A 16,035-nucleotide genomic window follows, 5' to 3' on the forward strand; every position below is an offset into this window, starting at 1 on the left:
CATGCTCTTATCCTAATTCTCCAGGCTGACTAAAATGTCAATCAATGACCTCAGCAATAAATAATGGAAGTCACAAGGGATGTGGAATGTCTCGCCTCAACTATATGTCATTGTATAGTTAGAGACAGTCAGAGAATTTACTGTCTTCACTGCTGTTTAGATAATAACATTGGCAGCAGCTCCCATCTCTCTCCACCCCAAGGAAACAGAAAGAGCTTTTGTTTCTGGCTGTTCTTGGCTGTTAATGTTCAGTGATTCAGAGATTCTCCCACTTTTACTTTCAGTTGCAAATGAGTAATTGAGTAATTAAGTGACTCGCATGTTACCAACAGTAAACAATTTATTTTTACATGTTATATGAAGCTATATTGGTATATTGTTAGAAACTAGCAGGACTCAATGCCTGGATGTCTGAGGGAGCATGGACATGTCATCAGGAGGAGGACAACCATAAACTAAGACTCCCCTTCTGGCCCCCATAAAGTAGAAGGCCAGAGGGGAACACAAGAGAGCAGAAGCAAAACTTCCAATCCCTCGACTTTCTAAGCAGCTCCTTTGAAGAGCTGCCAGCTGTGCTTCTTGCATTGGGCCTCTACAGGGGAACACAAGCCTTTGAAGTGGTTATGGCATGTAGGTGAGCAACAGGCAGTGGCAAGAAAACTGCAGCGAGGAAATGCTAGGGAGAGATAAATATGCAATTTGGTCTTTAGATTAATAAAAAACGGTAACCTGAAATCGTTACCTTGACGAGCAGTTTCTAACTGATCTGACCCTTAAATTTAGTTTTGTTGGTTTAACCTAATGTTTTCAGATGGATTCAGTGAAGTTAAATAATATTTTGTACAATATTCTGTGCATAAAATCAGTTAATCCAGATGTTACCACATGAAGCACGTTTTTAGGTTAAAGGTACATTTCACCCAAAAATGTTAATTCTCTTATTATTTACTCACTCTTATGCCATCACAGATGTGTATGACTTTCTTCTGCAGAATACAAATTGTTATATTATAGGTGTGGCTGAGAAACAGTAATTTTTAAGTAATTTTTACAGATGTAAAAGTGAAAGTGGTGATTTAGAGTAAAGAAGGACTTACATTTTTAACTGTTTCTCATCCACACCTATTATATCACTTCTGAAGTCATGGATTTAACCACTGGAATCTTATGGATTACTTCTATGTTTCCTTTATGTGATTTTTGATGCTGCAAAGTTTTGGTCACCATTCACTTGCATTGTATGGACCAACAGAGCTGAAATATTCATCTAAAAATCTGTTTTGTGTTCAACAGAAGAAAGAAAGTCATACACATCTGGGATGGCATGTGGGTGAGTAAATGCTGAGAGAATTAAAATTTTTGGGTGAACAATCCCTTTAAAATGTATTATTTCAATTCGGTGTGTCTGCCAGGACCGTTTAAACAAATTATGAAGCAAGTAACATAGGATGTTTACCATGTTGGTGAGCTCTTTGGCCAGTTTTAAAACATCTTTCCTTCTAAAGTATTCTGACAGAATTGATTACTTGGTCTGATGCCTGCATCAGTTCTGCTAAAGTATTCCTTCACCAATAGTTTTAGACATCGCCAAGACATTCAACACACCCGATTAGACTTAACGACCCTTCAGTTAAATGTTTGGCATACACTTCACTGCGCAAAGATAAAGCTTTATCACTGTTCGTTTTTCTTTTTTTGTAAGTACATTAATTGCCACACTAAAAAAAATAAAAATAAAAAAAAAAGCTTTTTGGCTGAATTTAATTCAGTCATGGACAGTGGTTCCAAGTCAATGAGATTAGTTTTTTTTTACTTAAAATTACAATGTAATCTCAATAAATACTTTGTGAAGTAAGAAACTATTTTAATTGGGTAAACCCAACAAAAATAGACATGTCAGTGTAACTCAAATAAATGTACTGTCTATCCGTCCATTCACCTATATTTACTAACTAGTGAAAGTTAGCATACTAGATACATGGTGGATGGAAGTACTAGAGAGTGTAGTTTAGTAACTATGCTAGGTTAGCACAGCTTTTACTCAATGAAGCAAGGAATCAAATTCTTGAGCATTATTTACCTATCCTACTCTTTATTCTTTCATCTCCACTCTTCACCATAATGGTAACCCCGAAACTTCATCATAACAGAAACTATTCAAATGATCAACATAATACAGTAAACACAAACAAGTATCCCCTTTAAATTCATCTTGCACAAAAACACATCAAATAGCACTTAAAGTTGCACTCAGTAACTTTTGTCTTTGTGTCATCTTGGACTTACACTGACACCTAGCAGCTTGGATGCAGCATAATTAAATTATTAAATTATTGTTTTCAGTTTCAGAAGCCATTGTAGAAATGTAGTATTCACAGTCAGCCATGATTAATTTAATTAATGAGTGAAAGTTTCAAAATATCAGGATGGTTACTGAGATTAAGTGAGTAGTATTCGGTTGGTCATGTGATTTTAACATGGCAGCCCCCGTGTGTACACCCTCTACATGTAGAATAAAACAACTTTTGTAAGATTACTATCTTCATATTAATGTGAGTGGTCATTATTTCCTAAAAATATTGCTAAATTACAGTTTATGTTTTTAGGAGTTAAACTTTTTTAATGAGGAAAAATTACTGAGTGCACCTTTAATTTTAACATTTACTCTCCCTGAGAAATGCATGCTGGGAAATGGAAATCCCCTACCCAGTTTCAGCAATGCTACAAATAGAACACAATTAAATCAAATTGTGACAAAATGTTCAACAATTGTTTTGATTTAGTTCATTTTACTTCTGTAAATTGAACAAGTAGCAAATATATCTGGACTAAATATATTTTATTACATACATATTACATATTACATAACATTTAATTAAATTGTACAATCAAACTGAGCACTTTATTATGTTGTTTAATGAGCCCACCAGAAATAATAAGTAAATGTTTCTATTGAGAGCAAGGACAGTACTTTTTCTAAACATGCACACATCAAAGATAAAATCATATCCAGCTGCCACATGTTGTATCCCAGATTACACAGTACTTCAAAGGAACCATATTGTCTATGGAAACTAGAGAAGTTGGTATCTTACTCACAGACTCCTGCAATAATGCTTGATTAGATGATGAAGATGAAAGGAGCAAGAGTAGAAAGCAGAGACTATAATGCTGAAATTCCTGGCAGGTGTGAGCTTGGAAAATGCAAAGGATGAAACCATGCTCCACCCTTATTTTTTTATGTCCAAAAACAAAATGAAAAATAGTACACTTTTTGAAAAAGAAAATCATTCTTTAAGCATTCAGTCATCAATTCACTATGTAGAGGGCCTGGGTAGTTCAGCGAGTAAAGACGCTGACTATCACCCCTGGAGTCGTGAGTTTGAATGCAGGGCATGCTGAGTGACTCCAGTTAGGTCTCCTAAGTAACCAAATTGGCCTGGTTGCTAGGGAGGGTGGAGTCACATGGGGTAACCTCCTCGTGGTCGCAATATGGTTTGCTCTCGGTGGGGTACATGTTGAGTTGTGCGGGGATGCCACGAAGAATATTGTGAAGCCTCCACAAGCGCCATATACTGCCGTGGTAACGTGCTCAACAAGCCACGTGATAAGATGTGTGAATTGACGTCTCAGATGCGGAGGCAAATGAAATTCGTCCTCCGCCACCGGGATTGAGGCGAATCACTGCACCACCACGAGGACTTAGAGCGCATTGGGAATTGGGAATTCCTAACTGGGGATGAAAAGACGATGTGTAATTGGAACGGCTGCGACAGATTTGTTCATGTATCTATTCACTAGGGTTTGAAAGGAGCCCATTGTCAGTTGTGGGGAACTCCTGAGATCCACCTCACCCTGACATTCTGCATTCACGGTGTCAATGTCCTGATGCTTTATCCCTATAAACACTTCCACTATTCAAACTTACACCAACAGTATTTTTAAACCGCATGTGAGATGCCTTGATAGGTGCAGACTTGATAATGCAAGTTTGAAACTTGTCTTAATAGTTATTTAAACATACAACATAGTCAGTGCCAGAATAATATTACAGTCTTCATCACAATAACAAAAGTGTGAGCAGGAGGATGATTTCCAGTGATGTATTGGGAACTGTCGAAATGGAACCATTGTGGCATGCTGGGAATGTAGTCTCAGACCATGGGAGAAGAAAGACATATAGGTTTGGAACACCAGGAGGGTGAGTAAATGATGTCAGAATGTTCATACCACTTAAACTGAAGTTACCAAAATATAGTGTTTGGCTTTTACAGAACCAACAACAATTCATGTACATAGCTTTTTAGTCTTGTGTAGTATCATATGTTCCTTAAAGGAATATTCCAAGTTAAGCTCAATTGACAGCATTAATGTTGATTACCACAAAAATTTATTTTGACTCGACCATCCTTTTCTTTAAAAAAAAGCACAAATGGAGGTTGCAGTGAAGAACTTACAATGAAGTGAATGGGGCCCATTTTTGGAGGGTTTAAAGGCAGAAATGCTGTCAATTGAGCTTAACTTGTATTGAACCCAGAATATTCCTTTAAGCTGCTTTGTACACTTTGAGTTTATGGGCCCTAGTTAATGAACTAGAAAGTCTAGGGTTTATGAAGAATCATATTGGTGCCCCTTAAACTACTACAAGTATAATAGATTATTTTTTAAAGATCTGTCTACTGTACTGGATGCATGCATCGGAGAGTTAATTATTAGTGTTGTTATGTGTTATGTTTTTAATGAAAGTATTAAGGAAAGATCACTTTGAGGAGAGGTCGTTTGATTTGCTCTGGCAAATGACCATTTAAGATGTGCAACTGTGGTCCTAGCTAGTGGAAAATCCCATCCGGAAGTTTGTCCATCGTGCACTGAACTACAGAGTCGAGGGTTTATGAAAAATCATATTGGTGCCTCTTAAACTACTACAAGTATAACAGCTGTTTTTATCTGCTGCTAATAAACAGAGTTTGTGGGGAGCTATGGAAGCACTTTAATCCTCTGACATTTAATCATTTCCTTTCTCTTTCTGGCTTAGCCTGGAGCAGTAAAGATTGCCAATACTGGTTAAAGTGGGAATGCAGACACAGCAGCCTCAAGAATAACATTTAACCCCAAATCCCTAACAGAATGTGACAGATGACTGACAATATAAAGGAATAGACTTAAAAGCTTTCAATATAAGCTTTCAAAATGTGAAGATTTCAAAACTGAAGCACGTGTTCCTGATGATTCTGTTTCAAACACTGGCTGCAACGCTCTTTGGAATACCCTAGATAAGTTCTATTGACATCTCCAGTATTCCTGATATTGTTTTAATTTCACTGTGAATCCATGATAATTAGCCATGATAATTAAAACATGCATCCTCTATATAGTACATGGGGAAAAAAGAGAAACACCTTTTTTTTTGCACAGAAAGTTCATGTTATTCATTCAACGTTATGTATAAAGAAATAGAAGTGTATTTTAGTATGCGCACTTGATGGCTATAAATCAAGTATATTTAAAAAAAGTGACGATATAGTTTGGCAGAGCATGTAACACCATGCCAGTGAGTGAACCACAAACACACCACAGTGAACAAGCCATAAACCAGATGAGCACACAGGGTTCAGAGAGGGTTAAACCTCAGGTCAGCGCATAATTTCTATCATATGCTGAAAGAGCTAATGTCATCTAAGCACTCTCCTCTTTCTACCGGCATTCCATCATCAACACAAAGCACTAAATCTCTGATAGCCCCCCACCCCCACCACAACCACCACCATGCAGCATTGATTCATTGCAAGGGTGATCCCAAGATATCTATGCCTTTCCCTCTGCTCCCTCTGTGTAGCAAATGTGCCCTTATGTGCAGCAGCATATCTGATTTGTTCAGCTTTCAGTTGTGGGCTGGTGTTGTTGCCTAATAATTTCAGTGTGGGGAATCAAAACTCTCCACACCTCATTACACAGGCGCAATATTGAGTGGCAAGAAGTAACTGCAGCGTTTCAGAAGAGAAGCTTGGTTAGTAGTGGGTATAAGCCTTATGTATTGTATATTCATACACAAATGCAAATATTATGTTTTAACCCCTCCAGTGCATTAGTTATTAAATCCCAAAGGAAAACATAATGTAATGTTTCTATTTACTTCAAAATAAGATTAACATTTTCCTTAATCATCTTTTTAATAATATAAAAAATATGTCTTTTGGGAAATTTTTACAGGTACTTTGTGTATCATTACTTTCATCAGCCACGATATATTTATGTAGGCTTAACTAAATAAAATAAAAAATACAAAGACATATATGGAAAAAAGTCATAAAGATGTTTGGGAAAGAGTCAAAGGTTGAATTGTTGAATTGAATTTTTTAAAGATCTGTCTACTGTACTGGCTGCATGCCTCAGAGTGTTAATTATTCCTGTTGTTATGTGTTTTTTTATGAATGTATTAAGGAAAGATCACTTTGAGGAAAGGTCATTTGATTTGCTCTGGCAAATGAATAAATTACCATTTAAGATGTGCAATTGGGGTCCTAGCTAGTGGAAAATCCTATCCGGAAGTTTGTCCATCCTGCAGGAGGAATGCTGTTTTCAGGAAAGGGAAGAGGATGCATCCACATGCATATCCAATCAACATGAAGAGTGTGGTCTGGATCTTCAGGCACAATCCTTCTGCTTTCTCTTTATTTGTGTCTCCTCTTATCAAATTTGGCTCAAATTTGGAGAATTTCTGTGCAAAAAAATAGAAGTGGTACCTGTCTAAATAAAAATAAAAATATTTTATATTCAAGCAGACATTATGTTCAAGAAACACATGTTAAAGTTGTTTGGCCAAGCAAATCAAGAGTGACTAGTCTGGTATTCTCAAACTACTTACTTTCTTTGTAACACTATCAGCATTACCCTGCATCGCCTGAATGTGTGTAATTACCTGCTGGACAATTGGCCTTTTCTTTCTAAAACTCTAGATTTCCACCATTATCTTTTAGTTCATTTTCTATGGCACAAATCCCAGTATGGTTTTCCACATTTACGGTGTCCATATTCAGTAGTGATTATACACAGAACTGGCTCTCTTTTTTGAAAAGCAATCAATTTACTGTAACTTAGAATTAAACAGCCAAACTGGATCCACAGAGGAAGGATCAGATTTTACATCTCATTACAATGACATTGAGTCCTTGGCAAACAAAAACTCTCATAAACCTGCCATGAGAATGTGTCAGTTTGAGTTACTTCACATTTGCTCATGGAGCAACACTTAGTGCTGTAATTTAATGCTTAATTAAATGATAAGCAACATGATAAGCTAAAAGGAGAAATCTGAACCACAGACATTGCAATAGAGTGCATGGGACCAGTCACATAATACAGCATAATTCTTCATATGAATGATTCTCTGTACAGCCTTCAACTCTGGGGCATTTTTGGGCTGCCACTTACAATTTTTCAAACTCAAATTTAAAAGCTCACAATTTACACATACTGTGGCCTAATTGCCAAAAACTATATATATATATATATATATATATATATATATATATATATATATATATATTATAAATTATTCTTTAAATATGCTATATATAGCAATATCACACTCGCAAGAGTGCTATAGGGCACTACATCAGCACTGCTGTGATTCGGCTACAGCAGTGCTGATGTAGGGCCATATGGCACGATTGCGAGTGTGATATTGCTTATATACAACAGTTCCCATTCACCACTAATGGCTCAGAGCTGTACAGAGGGAAGTGCTCCTGTATTCCCTGGCCTATAAAGATCTCCTTATTGGGCCTTTATATAGTAAGGCTAGTCAAAAATACATTGAAAAAAATACATTGACAAATACATTGAAAAAAATTAGGAAAAACCGAGTACGGTCATAAAAACGCATTTGTGCAAGGAACTACATTCTTACTCGATGGATCAGAATCTGCCCTTGCTGGTTCAAAACAAACGATGCGTCCAAGCGTCCATTAGTAAATCAAATGTCACATCAGAAATAGTATCATGGCTTGTGCTGTTTCTACCAAGTTATTGGATAAACAAGAATGTGTGTGTGTGTGAGAGAGAAAGTGAGAGAGTAGAGAGAGAGAGAGAGAGAGAGAGAGAGAGAGAGAGAGTGTGCAATCACCTGTTGCCACTCCCAAGCAAAGATGCATTCAGCGTTCTTAAGATCAGATTTCTCAGCATAAAATAGACGTCCAAGTGGGGGTATTCCTCCCTATTTCGTGGTAGCCGCGCAAGAGTCATTCACTATAGAAACAGAGATGTCCTCCGCCATTTCCAATATGGAAACTCGATAAGCAGTAAGCACCTTATGTTCTGTAATCAAACAGTCTGTTGTGTTTCTCAGCTGTGATGAGCCTTAATCCTGAAATTGTTCATTTAAAGCCATTTAAAACAATGTCCTTGCTAGCTTAAGTAATGTAGTAGTAATATGGAACGGATTCAGTTCACATCACCAACTGGCTCATATTACACACAAAAATTAGCTTTTACCACCATTACCACTAACATATGTAATTTTAAAAATAAAGATCTGCACTGCTATTACACTTTAGTTTAGAACAGCACGAACACAAGCAGAGTGATACACACTGTCACACCATCAGTGCTCATGGAACGTCTCTAGTACAATCCGTTTCAAGGACCGGAACTAACTGCTGTATATATATATCCAAAAGGAGGGATTTTTTTTTATTATTTCACTAGATGGCAGCAAGTACTAGAAAAATAAGTTTTCCTCTATCTCTTTCATAACAAAATGCAGATCTGAAATGTAGGTGCTCTAACACATTTTAGCCCTCACAGATGTGATCATCCATAGACACTCATTTCTTGCACCACCCCCATTGTTTCATTGAATATCTTGGCCAAGAAAGTGGACTAGAAGCACAATCTAGGTGTCATTAAAAGCGATATTTCATAAGCCATGATGAATGCCTGATCTGTGTCTGTTTACTATACACTGCTAAAAAATAAATAATGCTCTCTGAAAAGAATGGAGAGAATAGTGTGTTTATTATTTTGCCATGACGAAACAAGATGCAGTTTTGGTGCAAAGAAAGTTGAAGCAGCATTTTCCTAGCAGCTTTCTGCCCTCTTTCTCCTCGCTCCTGGTTGTGTAAAGTTTGTGGTAGCCATGACAGACGGACCTGAGCGTTTCAGCACCTGATGTCTCATTCATTCTGGATGTGCAACTGTGTGTGATGAAACAATGGCAAAATATGATAAATGATTAAACTAAATGCTCCAAACTAATGTGTTTATGAAAATAATAAAATAAGATAATAATACAATCACATGTATTGCCAGTCTGCAATATAAAGCAGTATTAATTTGCATTTTTGTATAGCTAAATGGCTGCAGGTGGATTATACCGGAAGAGGTACACATTCAATATTGATAATGGTTGATAATAGTTATGCTGAAAAATAAGGTGGATAGGTTCAGACTGAGACACATGATTGTATTATGAGCAAATAATGGGAACAATACACCTCCTATTACGGGTCAACGTTGTGTACAACTAACAAGTATTTATAAAGTAGTGTACATTTTCCCAGGGAAATGTTATTTATGCCATTTTAAACAGCTCTTGCTGTTATTTGCCTATTTTAACAGCCATCAGCTTTATTTTGTGTCCAAGTGTATAAATAAAAGAAGTCATTTGTTTACACCCATAAATTCCGCTGATTGGTCAGGGATATCTTCACATGTCGGCAGTCTCCGCCCACACCATTTAATTCTGCGCGTGTGGGTGTATTTACTGGTCGAAACTGATCTCGCGACTGAAATTCGCCACCCTGCTCGGGGCTACAGTGTGGGAATATACAGGACGAGCAGCATGACTTTTAGTTGAACTCTTTGATGTTATTTCGCGCAAATTTTGGATTAAGTTGGTCTCTTTTAAGTAATGCTGACCGTGACTGTGTAAAATCATTTTTCAGTCGGTTGTCTACGAAATAGCTATGAATTGACAATACAGGCTTGTCTTCTGCGAAGAAGGTGCATCATAGCCTACTAAACGCCGGTTAATGAACCTCCCAGTCGTTGAGACCTGACAGTTCATCAGAAGGTATGACTATATCATTGGGGCTCTATACATTTAGTGTTTTAAAGTTGCTGCCATGACGATGACACATATAGCATCTGTAGTGGTTGGGAGTATTTTTAGACTGTATTTTCAATTTATGTGCAGGTGAATACAATTTAAGTAATATTTTACAGTATATAATAATGTATTGTCCGAAAAAGTGTGGCGTTATGCAGCTAGTGAACATTGCACATGTATTTGGAAATTAAGGCTGTGCCTTAAAACTAGTGAGGTGCCTACCTAGACAGCATCATAGGCGCGTGCAGCATTTATGTGCAGGCGCGTGCTTACTCGGAAAGAGTCTACACAGCTTGCAAAAAGTCGTCTATTAGACGTTGAATAGACGGTAATTGTTTACTGGGTATGATGCCCTAAAATGCTGTCTACTAGGTAGGCACTGCAGTTCTGCTTTTGTGAAAGATTTTCTTGTAGAGCGATTGCATGCATCTGTAATCTGGCTGCAAATTAATCTGCAATTGCATGGATTAAGTGAGCGTCACTAAACAGTCATTTTAATGGACGTGGATTCCCCACGTCAAGGGCTTTTCTCGATGTTGACCTCAAGTCTGTTTCTGCTAACAAACAAATATGAACAACTGCAATAGATACTCCATCCTTTAAAAAAATCTGTCATAGGAACCATATTTTAATATTGAGTAATACATCTGTGATATTTTTAGCCACTAAATTCCTTTCAGTAGACTATACATCAACACAAAACGAAACTGAATTGATTTTGATGCAGTTTCAGTGGTTACAGCTGTAGGAATCTGCAAAGTGCACACATGCAATGTCAAGTCACACATGCTAGGGTAGTGTCCTCCTGGAAATGGTTGCAAATTAGAAACATAACTTTAAAAATTAATTTAGAAAAATCTTGTAAAAAAACAACAAAGTTGATTTTAGCTCTGAGTACCTATTATAAAAGCGACAGTGTACTATCATGTGGACACTATATAAAGGCCCACCAAGGAGAGCTTTATAGGCCAGGTAATACAGTACTGCTCTGAGCCATTAGTGGTGTATGGGCACAAGTGCTATGTTTCATACTGAAAGGAACAGTTAGATTGTATTTCAGTGGCCCTCAGGGAAGTGGTCCTGAGCATCTTGCTTGTTACATTTATAATGCCTGATCAAAAACTTGCTTTATTTTCCTAGTGCTCTACGATAATTATTTAATAGTAGATACTGATGTAGAAAGAGACTGAAAGCCTTTCAGATAATTGTTTTCCAGTGCAAGCACCGTGTTGCCTAACGAAACCGAAAAGAGGTTCAGGCGTGCATATTTTTGTGAAGAGGGTGGGCCAACATTCAACCATCTGGTGACTACAATTTTGACTGAATCTCACTGAAAATGTGGATTTGCATAAATGTTAGGGATGCAACTATATAAAAATTTATTTGGCCGATACTTATTTTAACAAAAGACTGCAGGCAGATAATGGTACTTATACCAATATTTTGCAACTTGCCTTATTTTGTCATCAGATCACTGATTTTCTTACAGTAGCAATGTTTAAAATTTTACAAAAGCTTTTTCACTGTTCTACCAATAAATAATTTTCATTGAACACATGACAGGCCAACATTTTAAAGACAGCCACAGTGAAAGATACATACAAGATCGAAAGATATAAAAAAGGTTAGTTTACACTTCTAAAACATTTTTTGCTATACTGTTTTGCGGTTTAAAAAGCAGCCTTTAAGGTTTAGTAATTGCACAAAGCCATATTGTGACATCAATCTTAATGCAATCAATGCCGCATTAATGGATATCATACAAATATATCAGAAGTCAAAGTCTGCTGGTTTCAAAGTGTTTTGAATGATTGCCCTCATCATGTAGCCTATAGGTAAGTGCTGCTTTCACAACGGCCAATTATGAAATTTTCGGCATTTTCGTGAGAACGAGACTATATTAGGAGTGCCAAACCTTCTATATATTGTGGCTATTATTATTTCAGGATTGTATATTTTAATTCACTGAGTTTTACCAATTGTTTTAGTAATTAATTATAAATAAACCATCTGTTTTTCATATAGGCGTTTTCATGCTTATTATCGATATGCTGATGGTTTTAATTTGGTTAATAACTGGCCAATAAATATTGGCAGCTGATACATCGGTGCATCCCGATTCCCTAAAATATATGGTCATTTACTTCTAAATTAAGCTTAGACATTTCAGAATTCTTGATCGATCACTGTCCCTTCTGTTTATTTTCTCTTCCCTTTCAGAAAAAAATAAATAAATCTAAATCTTTCGATTTTGTAGGATACAACGACTTGTCTCTGGGGCAATACCCTCAAAGGTACACTCAAACTCCTTTACATGTCAGTCAAAATGCATCAACTCATCTGTCCTTAAAGGATACACATTAGTATCTTAACCCTCTGGGGTCGACGTACCCGCACCGGCGCATCCTGCTGGATATTTTCGTCATTACAGCAGAAACAACTTAAAATACTCCGTCATTTTTGGGTATACAGATAAGCGTAAGACATCATTAGAGACTATAAAGGGTCTACTTTTATATAACGCAAATGTACAAGCCCCCGACTGTGAGGTTGTAAACACATTTCATAAATTTTTCTGCGCGTGTGCAATGACACACAGGCGAGAAAGCTCCAGGATAGTATGGAAGATTTAACATTTTAGGGAACTCCGATGAACGTTTGTATTTTGAAGAGAGACTTGATCCAGCCGAGGATACAATTTCAGATGAGTAAGTCATTTAGTTTTCATTGACTGACATGCTATTTTATATATACATGTACATATTTTACTAGTGGGACAGTCAGGATTCAGAGTATTGAAATTTGAAATATGACTCCTAATAAGCAATTTTAGTTACATGTAAATGCTGTTTCAGCTAAAGCAGGTATTTCAATTGTATGCTGTATGATATAAATATGTTATGTATACCTTGCCTTGTCTCACGTTTGCCCTTTGTTTGTCATTTTTGTCACTTTCGTAGTTCCGTAGTTTTCATTTTGTCCCTTTTGTAGTTCCATAGTTTTCTTGTTAGCCTCGTGTTCTCTGTTCATTGTTTTCACCTGCCCTTGTTAATTTCCCGTTGGTTTCTGTTTATTGCCCTGTTATCTTGTTTGAGTTCTGTTTGTTCATTGGCTCCTGTGTTTCCTTGTCCATGTATTTTAACCCGGTTGTTTTCACTCCCCTTGGTGAATCGTTGAATGTAGATGAATGATTAATGTTGTCATGCCTGGTATGTCTTCCCTGTCCGAGTTCTCAGTTTTATGTCATCGTGTTTAGTTTCCTGTTTGCCCATTGTGGCTGTTTTGTTTGTGTTTATTCGTTTGTTTGTTTTAATAAAGTTTAGCTGCATTTAGATCCACTCTCCTCGTCTGCTTCCAAGCCTCCCATTCGTTACAGAACGATTCACCCAAATGGATCTAGCAGCTTATCCGGCAAATTACCGGCTCCTTTGCCTCAAGCAGGGGAACCGCCCTTTGGAGGACCACGTCCAAGATTTTCTGGAGCTGGCACAAATCTCTGATTTCCCCGACCACGCCCTGGTGGTATTCTTCCGGGGTAGCTTGAACGGGTCTCTGAGGGAGCGGTTGCCGCCGACGAATCGTTGCTGGACACTCCTCAATTATGTGGAGGAGACCCTACGAGTCAGCGGATCACCGCCCACTATGGACGATCTGGAGGATGACGCTACCGCTTTTCCCACGAAGGTACTCCCCCTGTCTGCCACGATTCGTCTCTCCACGCCCGTCCTGACTTACAGGCTGCCAACCTCGTCCGCTTCAGAGCCGGTGTGCCCCGCTTCCGCGATCCTCGAGCCGGTGCGCTCAACTTCGTCCGCCCGGAGGAGGAAGAGAAGACGGGCTTCTGCCTCCCGGCCCACGCCTGCCCCGGTCTGCGAGCCAGAGCCCACGCCTGCCCCGGTCTGCGAGCCAGAGCCCACGCCTGCCCCGGTCTGCGAGCCAGAGCCCACGCCTGCCCCGGTCTGCGAGCCAGAGCCCACGCCTGCCCCGGTCTGCGAGCCTGCGCCCACGCCTGTCACTGTGAGCGAGCCAGAGCCTGCGCCCACGTCAGCCACGGTGAGCGAGCCTGCGCCCACGTCAGCCACGGTCTGCGAGCCTGAGCCCTCGTCAGCCCCGGTCAACCAGCCAGAGCCATTAGCCTCAGCCGTCAGTGAGCCAGCGCCTGTCGCCTCAGCCGTCAGCGAGCCAGCGCCTGTAGCCTCCGATGTCAGGGAGCCAGCGCCTGTAGCCTCGACCGCCCCTGAGCCAGCGCCTGTAGCCTCGACCGCCCCTGAGCCAGCGCCTGTAGCCTCGACCGCCCCTGAGCCAGCGCCTGTAGCCTCGACCGCCCCTGAGCCAGCGCCTGTAGCCTCGACCGCCCCTGAGCCAGCGCCTGTAGCCTCGACTGCCCCTGAGCCAGCGCCTGTAGCCTCGACCGCCCCTGAGCCAGCGCCTGTAGCCTCGACCGCCCCTGAGCCAGCGCCTGTAGCCTCGACCGCCCCTGAGCCAGTGCCAGCAGCCATGACCGTCCAAGAGCCAGTGCCAGCAACCATGACCGTCCAAGAGCCAGTGCCAGTAGCCATGGCCGTCCAAAAGCCAGCGCCAGTGGTCGTGCCCGTCCAAGAGTCAGCGCCTCTTGAGCCTCCCGAGCCTCCTACGGCTCTGTCCCCAGAGACTCCAGAGCCTTCTTGGGCTCCGCCGCGGCCCCGCCGTCCGCGGATCGTCCTCGTACAGCGTCAGCCTCTCTCCGCCCCTCAAGCCCCTCGAGCCTTCCAGGGCTCTGCCTCTCAAGCCCCTCGAGCCTTCCAGGACTCCGCCCCTCAAGCCCCTCGAGCCTCCCAGGGCTCCACCTCTCAAGCCCCTCGAGCCTCCCAGGGCTCCGCCTCTCAAGCCCCTCGAGCCTCCCAGGGCTCCGCCTCTCAAGCCCCTCGAGCCTTCCAGGGCTCTGCCTCTCAAGCCCCTCGAGCCTTCCAGGACTCCGCCTCTCAAGCCCCTCGAGCCTTCCAGGGCTCCGCCCCTCAAGTCCCTCGAGCCTTCCTGGGCTCCGACTCCCGAGCCTCCCTGGGCTCCGACTCCCGAGCCTCCTACGGCTCTTCTCCCCAAGCCTCCTACGGCTCTGCCCCCCGAGACTCCTATGGCTCTTCTCCCCGAGACTCCTACGGCTCCGCCTCCAGAGCCTTTCAGGTCTCCGCCCCTAAAGCCTCCTATGGCGCCCCCTTCCTCGGCTCCCCCTCCTGAGATTTCCTCGGCTCCCCCTCCTGAGCCTTCCTCAGTTCCGTCTCCTGAGCCTCCCTCGGCTCCGCCTCCAGAGCCTTCCAGGTCTCCGCCCCTAAAGCCTCCTACGGCGCTACCTCCATCGGCTCCACCTCCTGAGCCTGTCCTTGCCCTGTGGCCAGCTCCCAGGCCGCCTGAGCCTGTCCTTGCCCTGTGGCCAGCTCCCAGGCCTCCTGAACCTGTCCTTGCCCTGTGGCCAGCTCCCAGGCCGCCTGAGCCTGTCCTTGCCCTGTGGCAATTTCCCAGGCCGCCTGAGCCTGTCCTTGCCCTGTAGCCAGCTCCCAGGCCTCCTGAACCTGTCCTTGCCCTGTGGCCAGCTCCCAGGCCTCCTGAACCTATCCTTGCCCTGTGGCCAGCTCCCAGGCCCCCTGAACCGGTCCCTGTCCTGTGGCCACCTCCCAGGCCCCCTGACCCAGCCCCTTCTGTACCCCCCTTGGACTGCCTGTCTGCTCCTCGTTGCCCCTTGGACTGCCTGTCTGCCCCTCGTTGCCCCCTGGACTGCCTGTCTGCCCCTCGTTGCCCCCTGGACTACCTGTCTGCCCCTCGTTGCCCCCCTTGGTCTGTCTGCCCACCACAAGCTTCCCCCCCCAGTCAATGGACATTTGTTTTATGTGATGGTACTTTTGAGCGTCTGGAATCCGCTCCTTAAAGGGGGGGCTCTGTTATGTATACCTTGC

The 16,035-nt window shown here is 41.6% G+C and overlaps 1 protein-coding gene across 2 annotated transcripts in view; it reads left to right on the top strand.

The window, feature by feature from the left end:
* The first annotated feature begins 9,786 nt into the window (after positions 1-9,786).
* The window catches only part of LOC127627008 (inactive rhomboid protein 1-like), a 59,766-nt gene continuing 53,517 nt past the window's right edge, over positions 9,787-16,035 (top strand). For both annotated transcript variants that reach the window (XM_052103196.1, XM_052103197.1), the window contains exon 1: positions 9,787-10,072. The gene's annotated coding sequence lies outside the window, so the exon portion shown is untranslated. The remainder of the gene's footprint in view (positions 10,073-16,035) is intronic.

Source organism: Xyrauchen texanus, chromosome 33 (assembly GCF_025860055.1).
Source record: "Xyrauchen texanus isolate HMW12.3.18 chromosome 33, RBS_HiC_50CHRs, whole genome shotgun sequence".
Lineage (NCBI taxonomy): Eukaryota > Metazoa > Chordata > Actinopteri > Cypriniformes > Catostomidae > Xyrauchen > Xyrauchen texanus.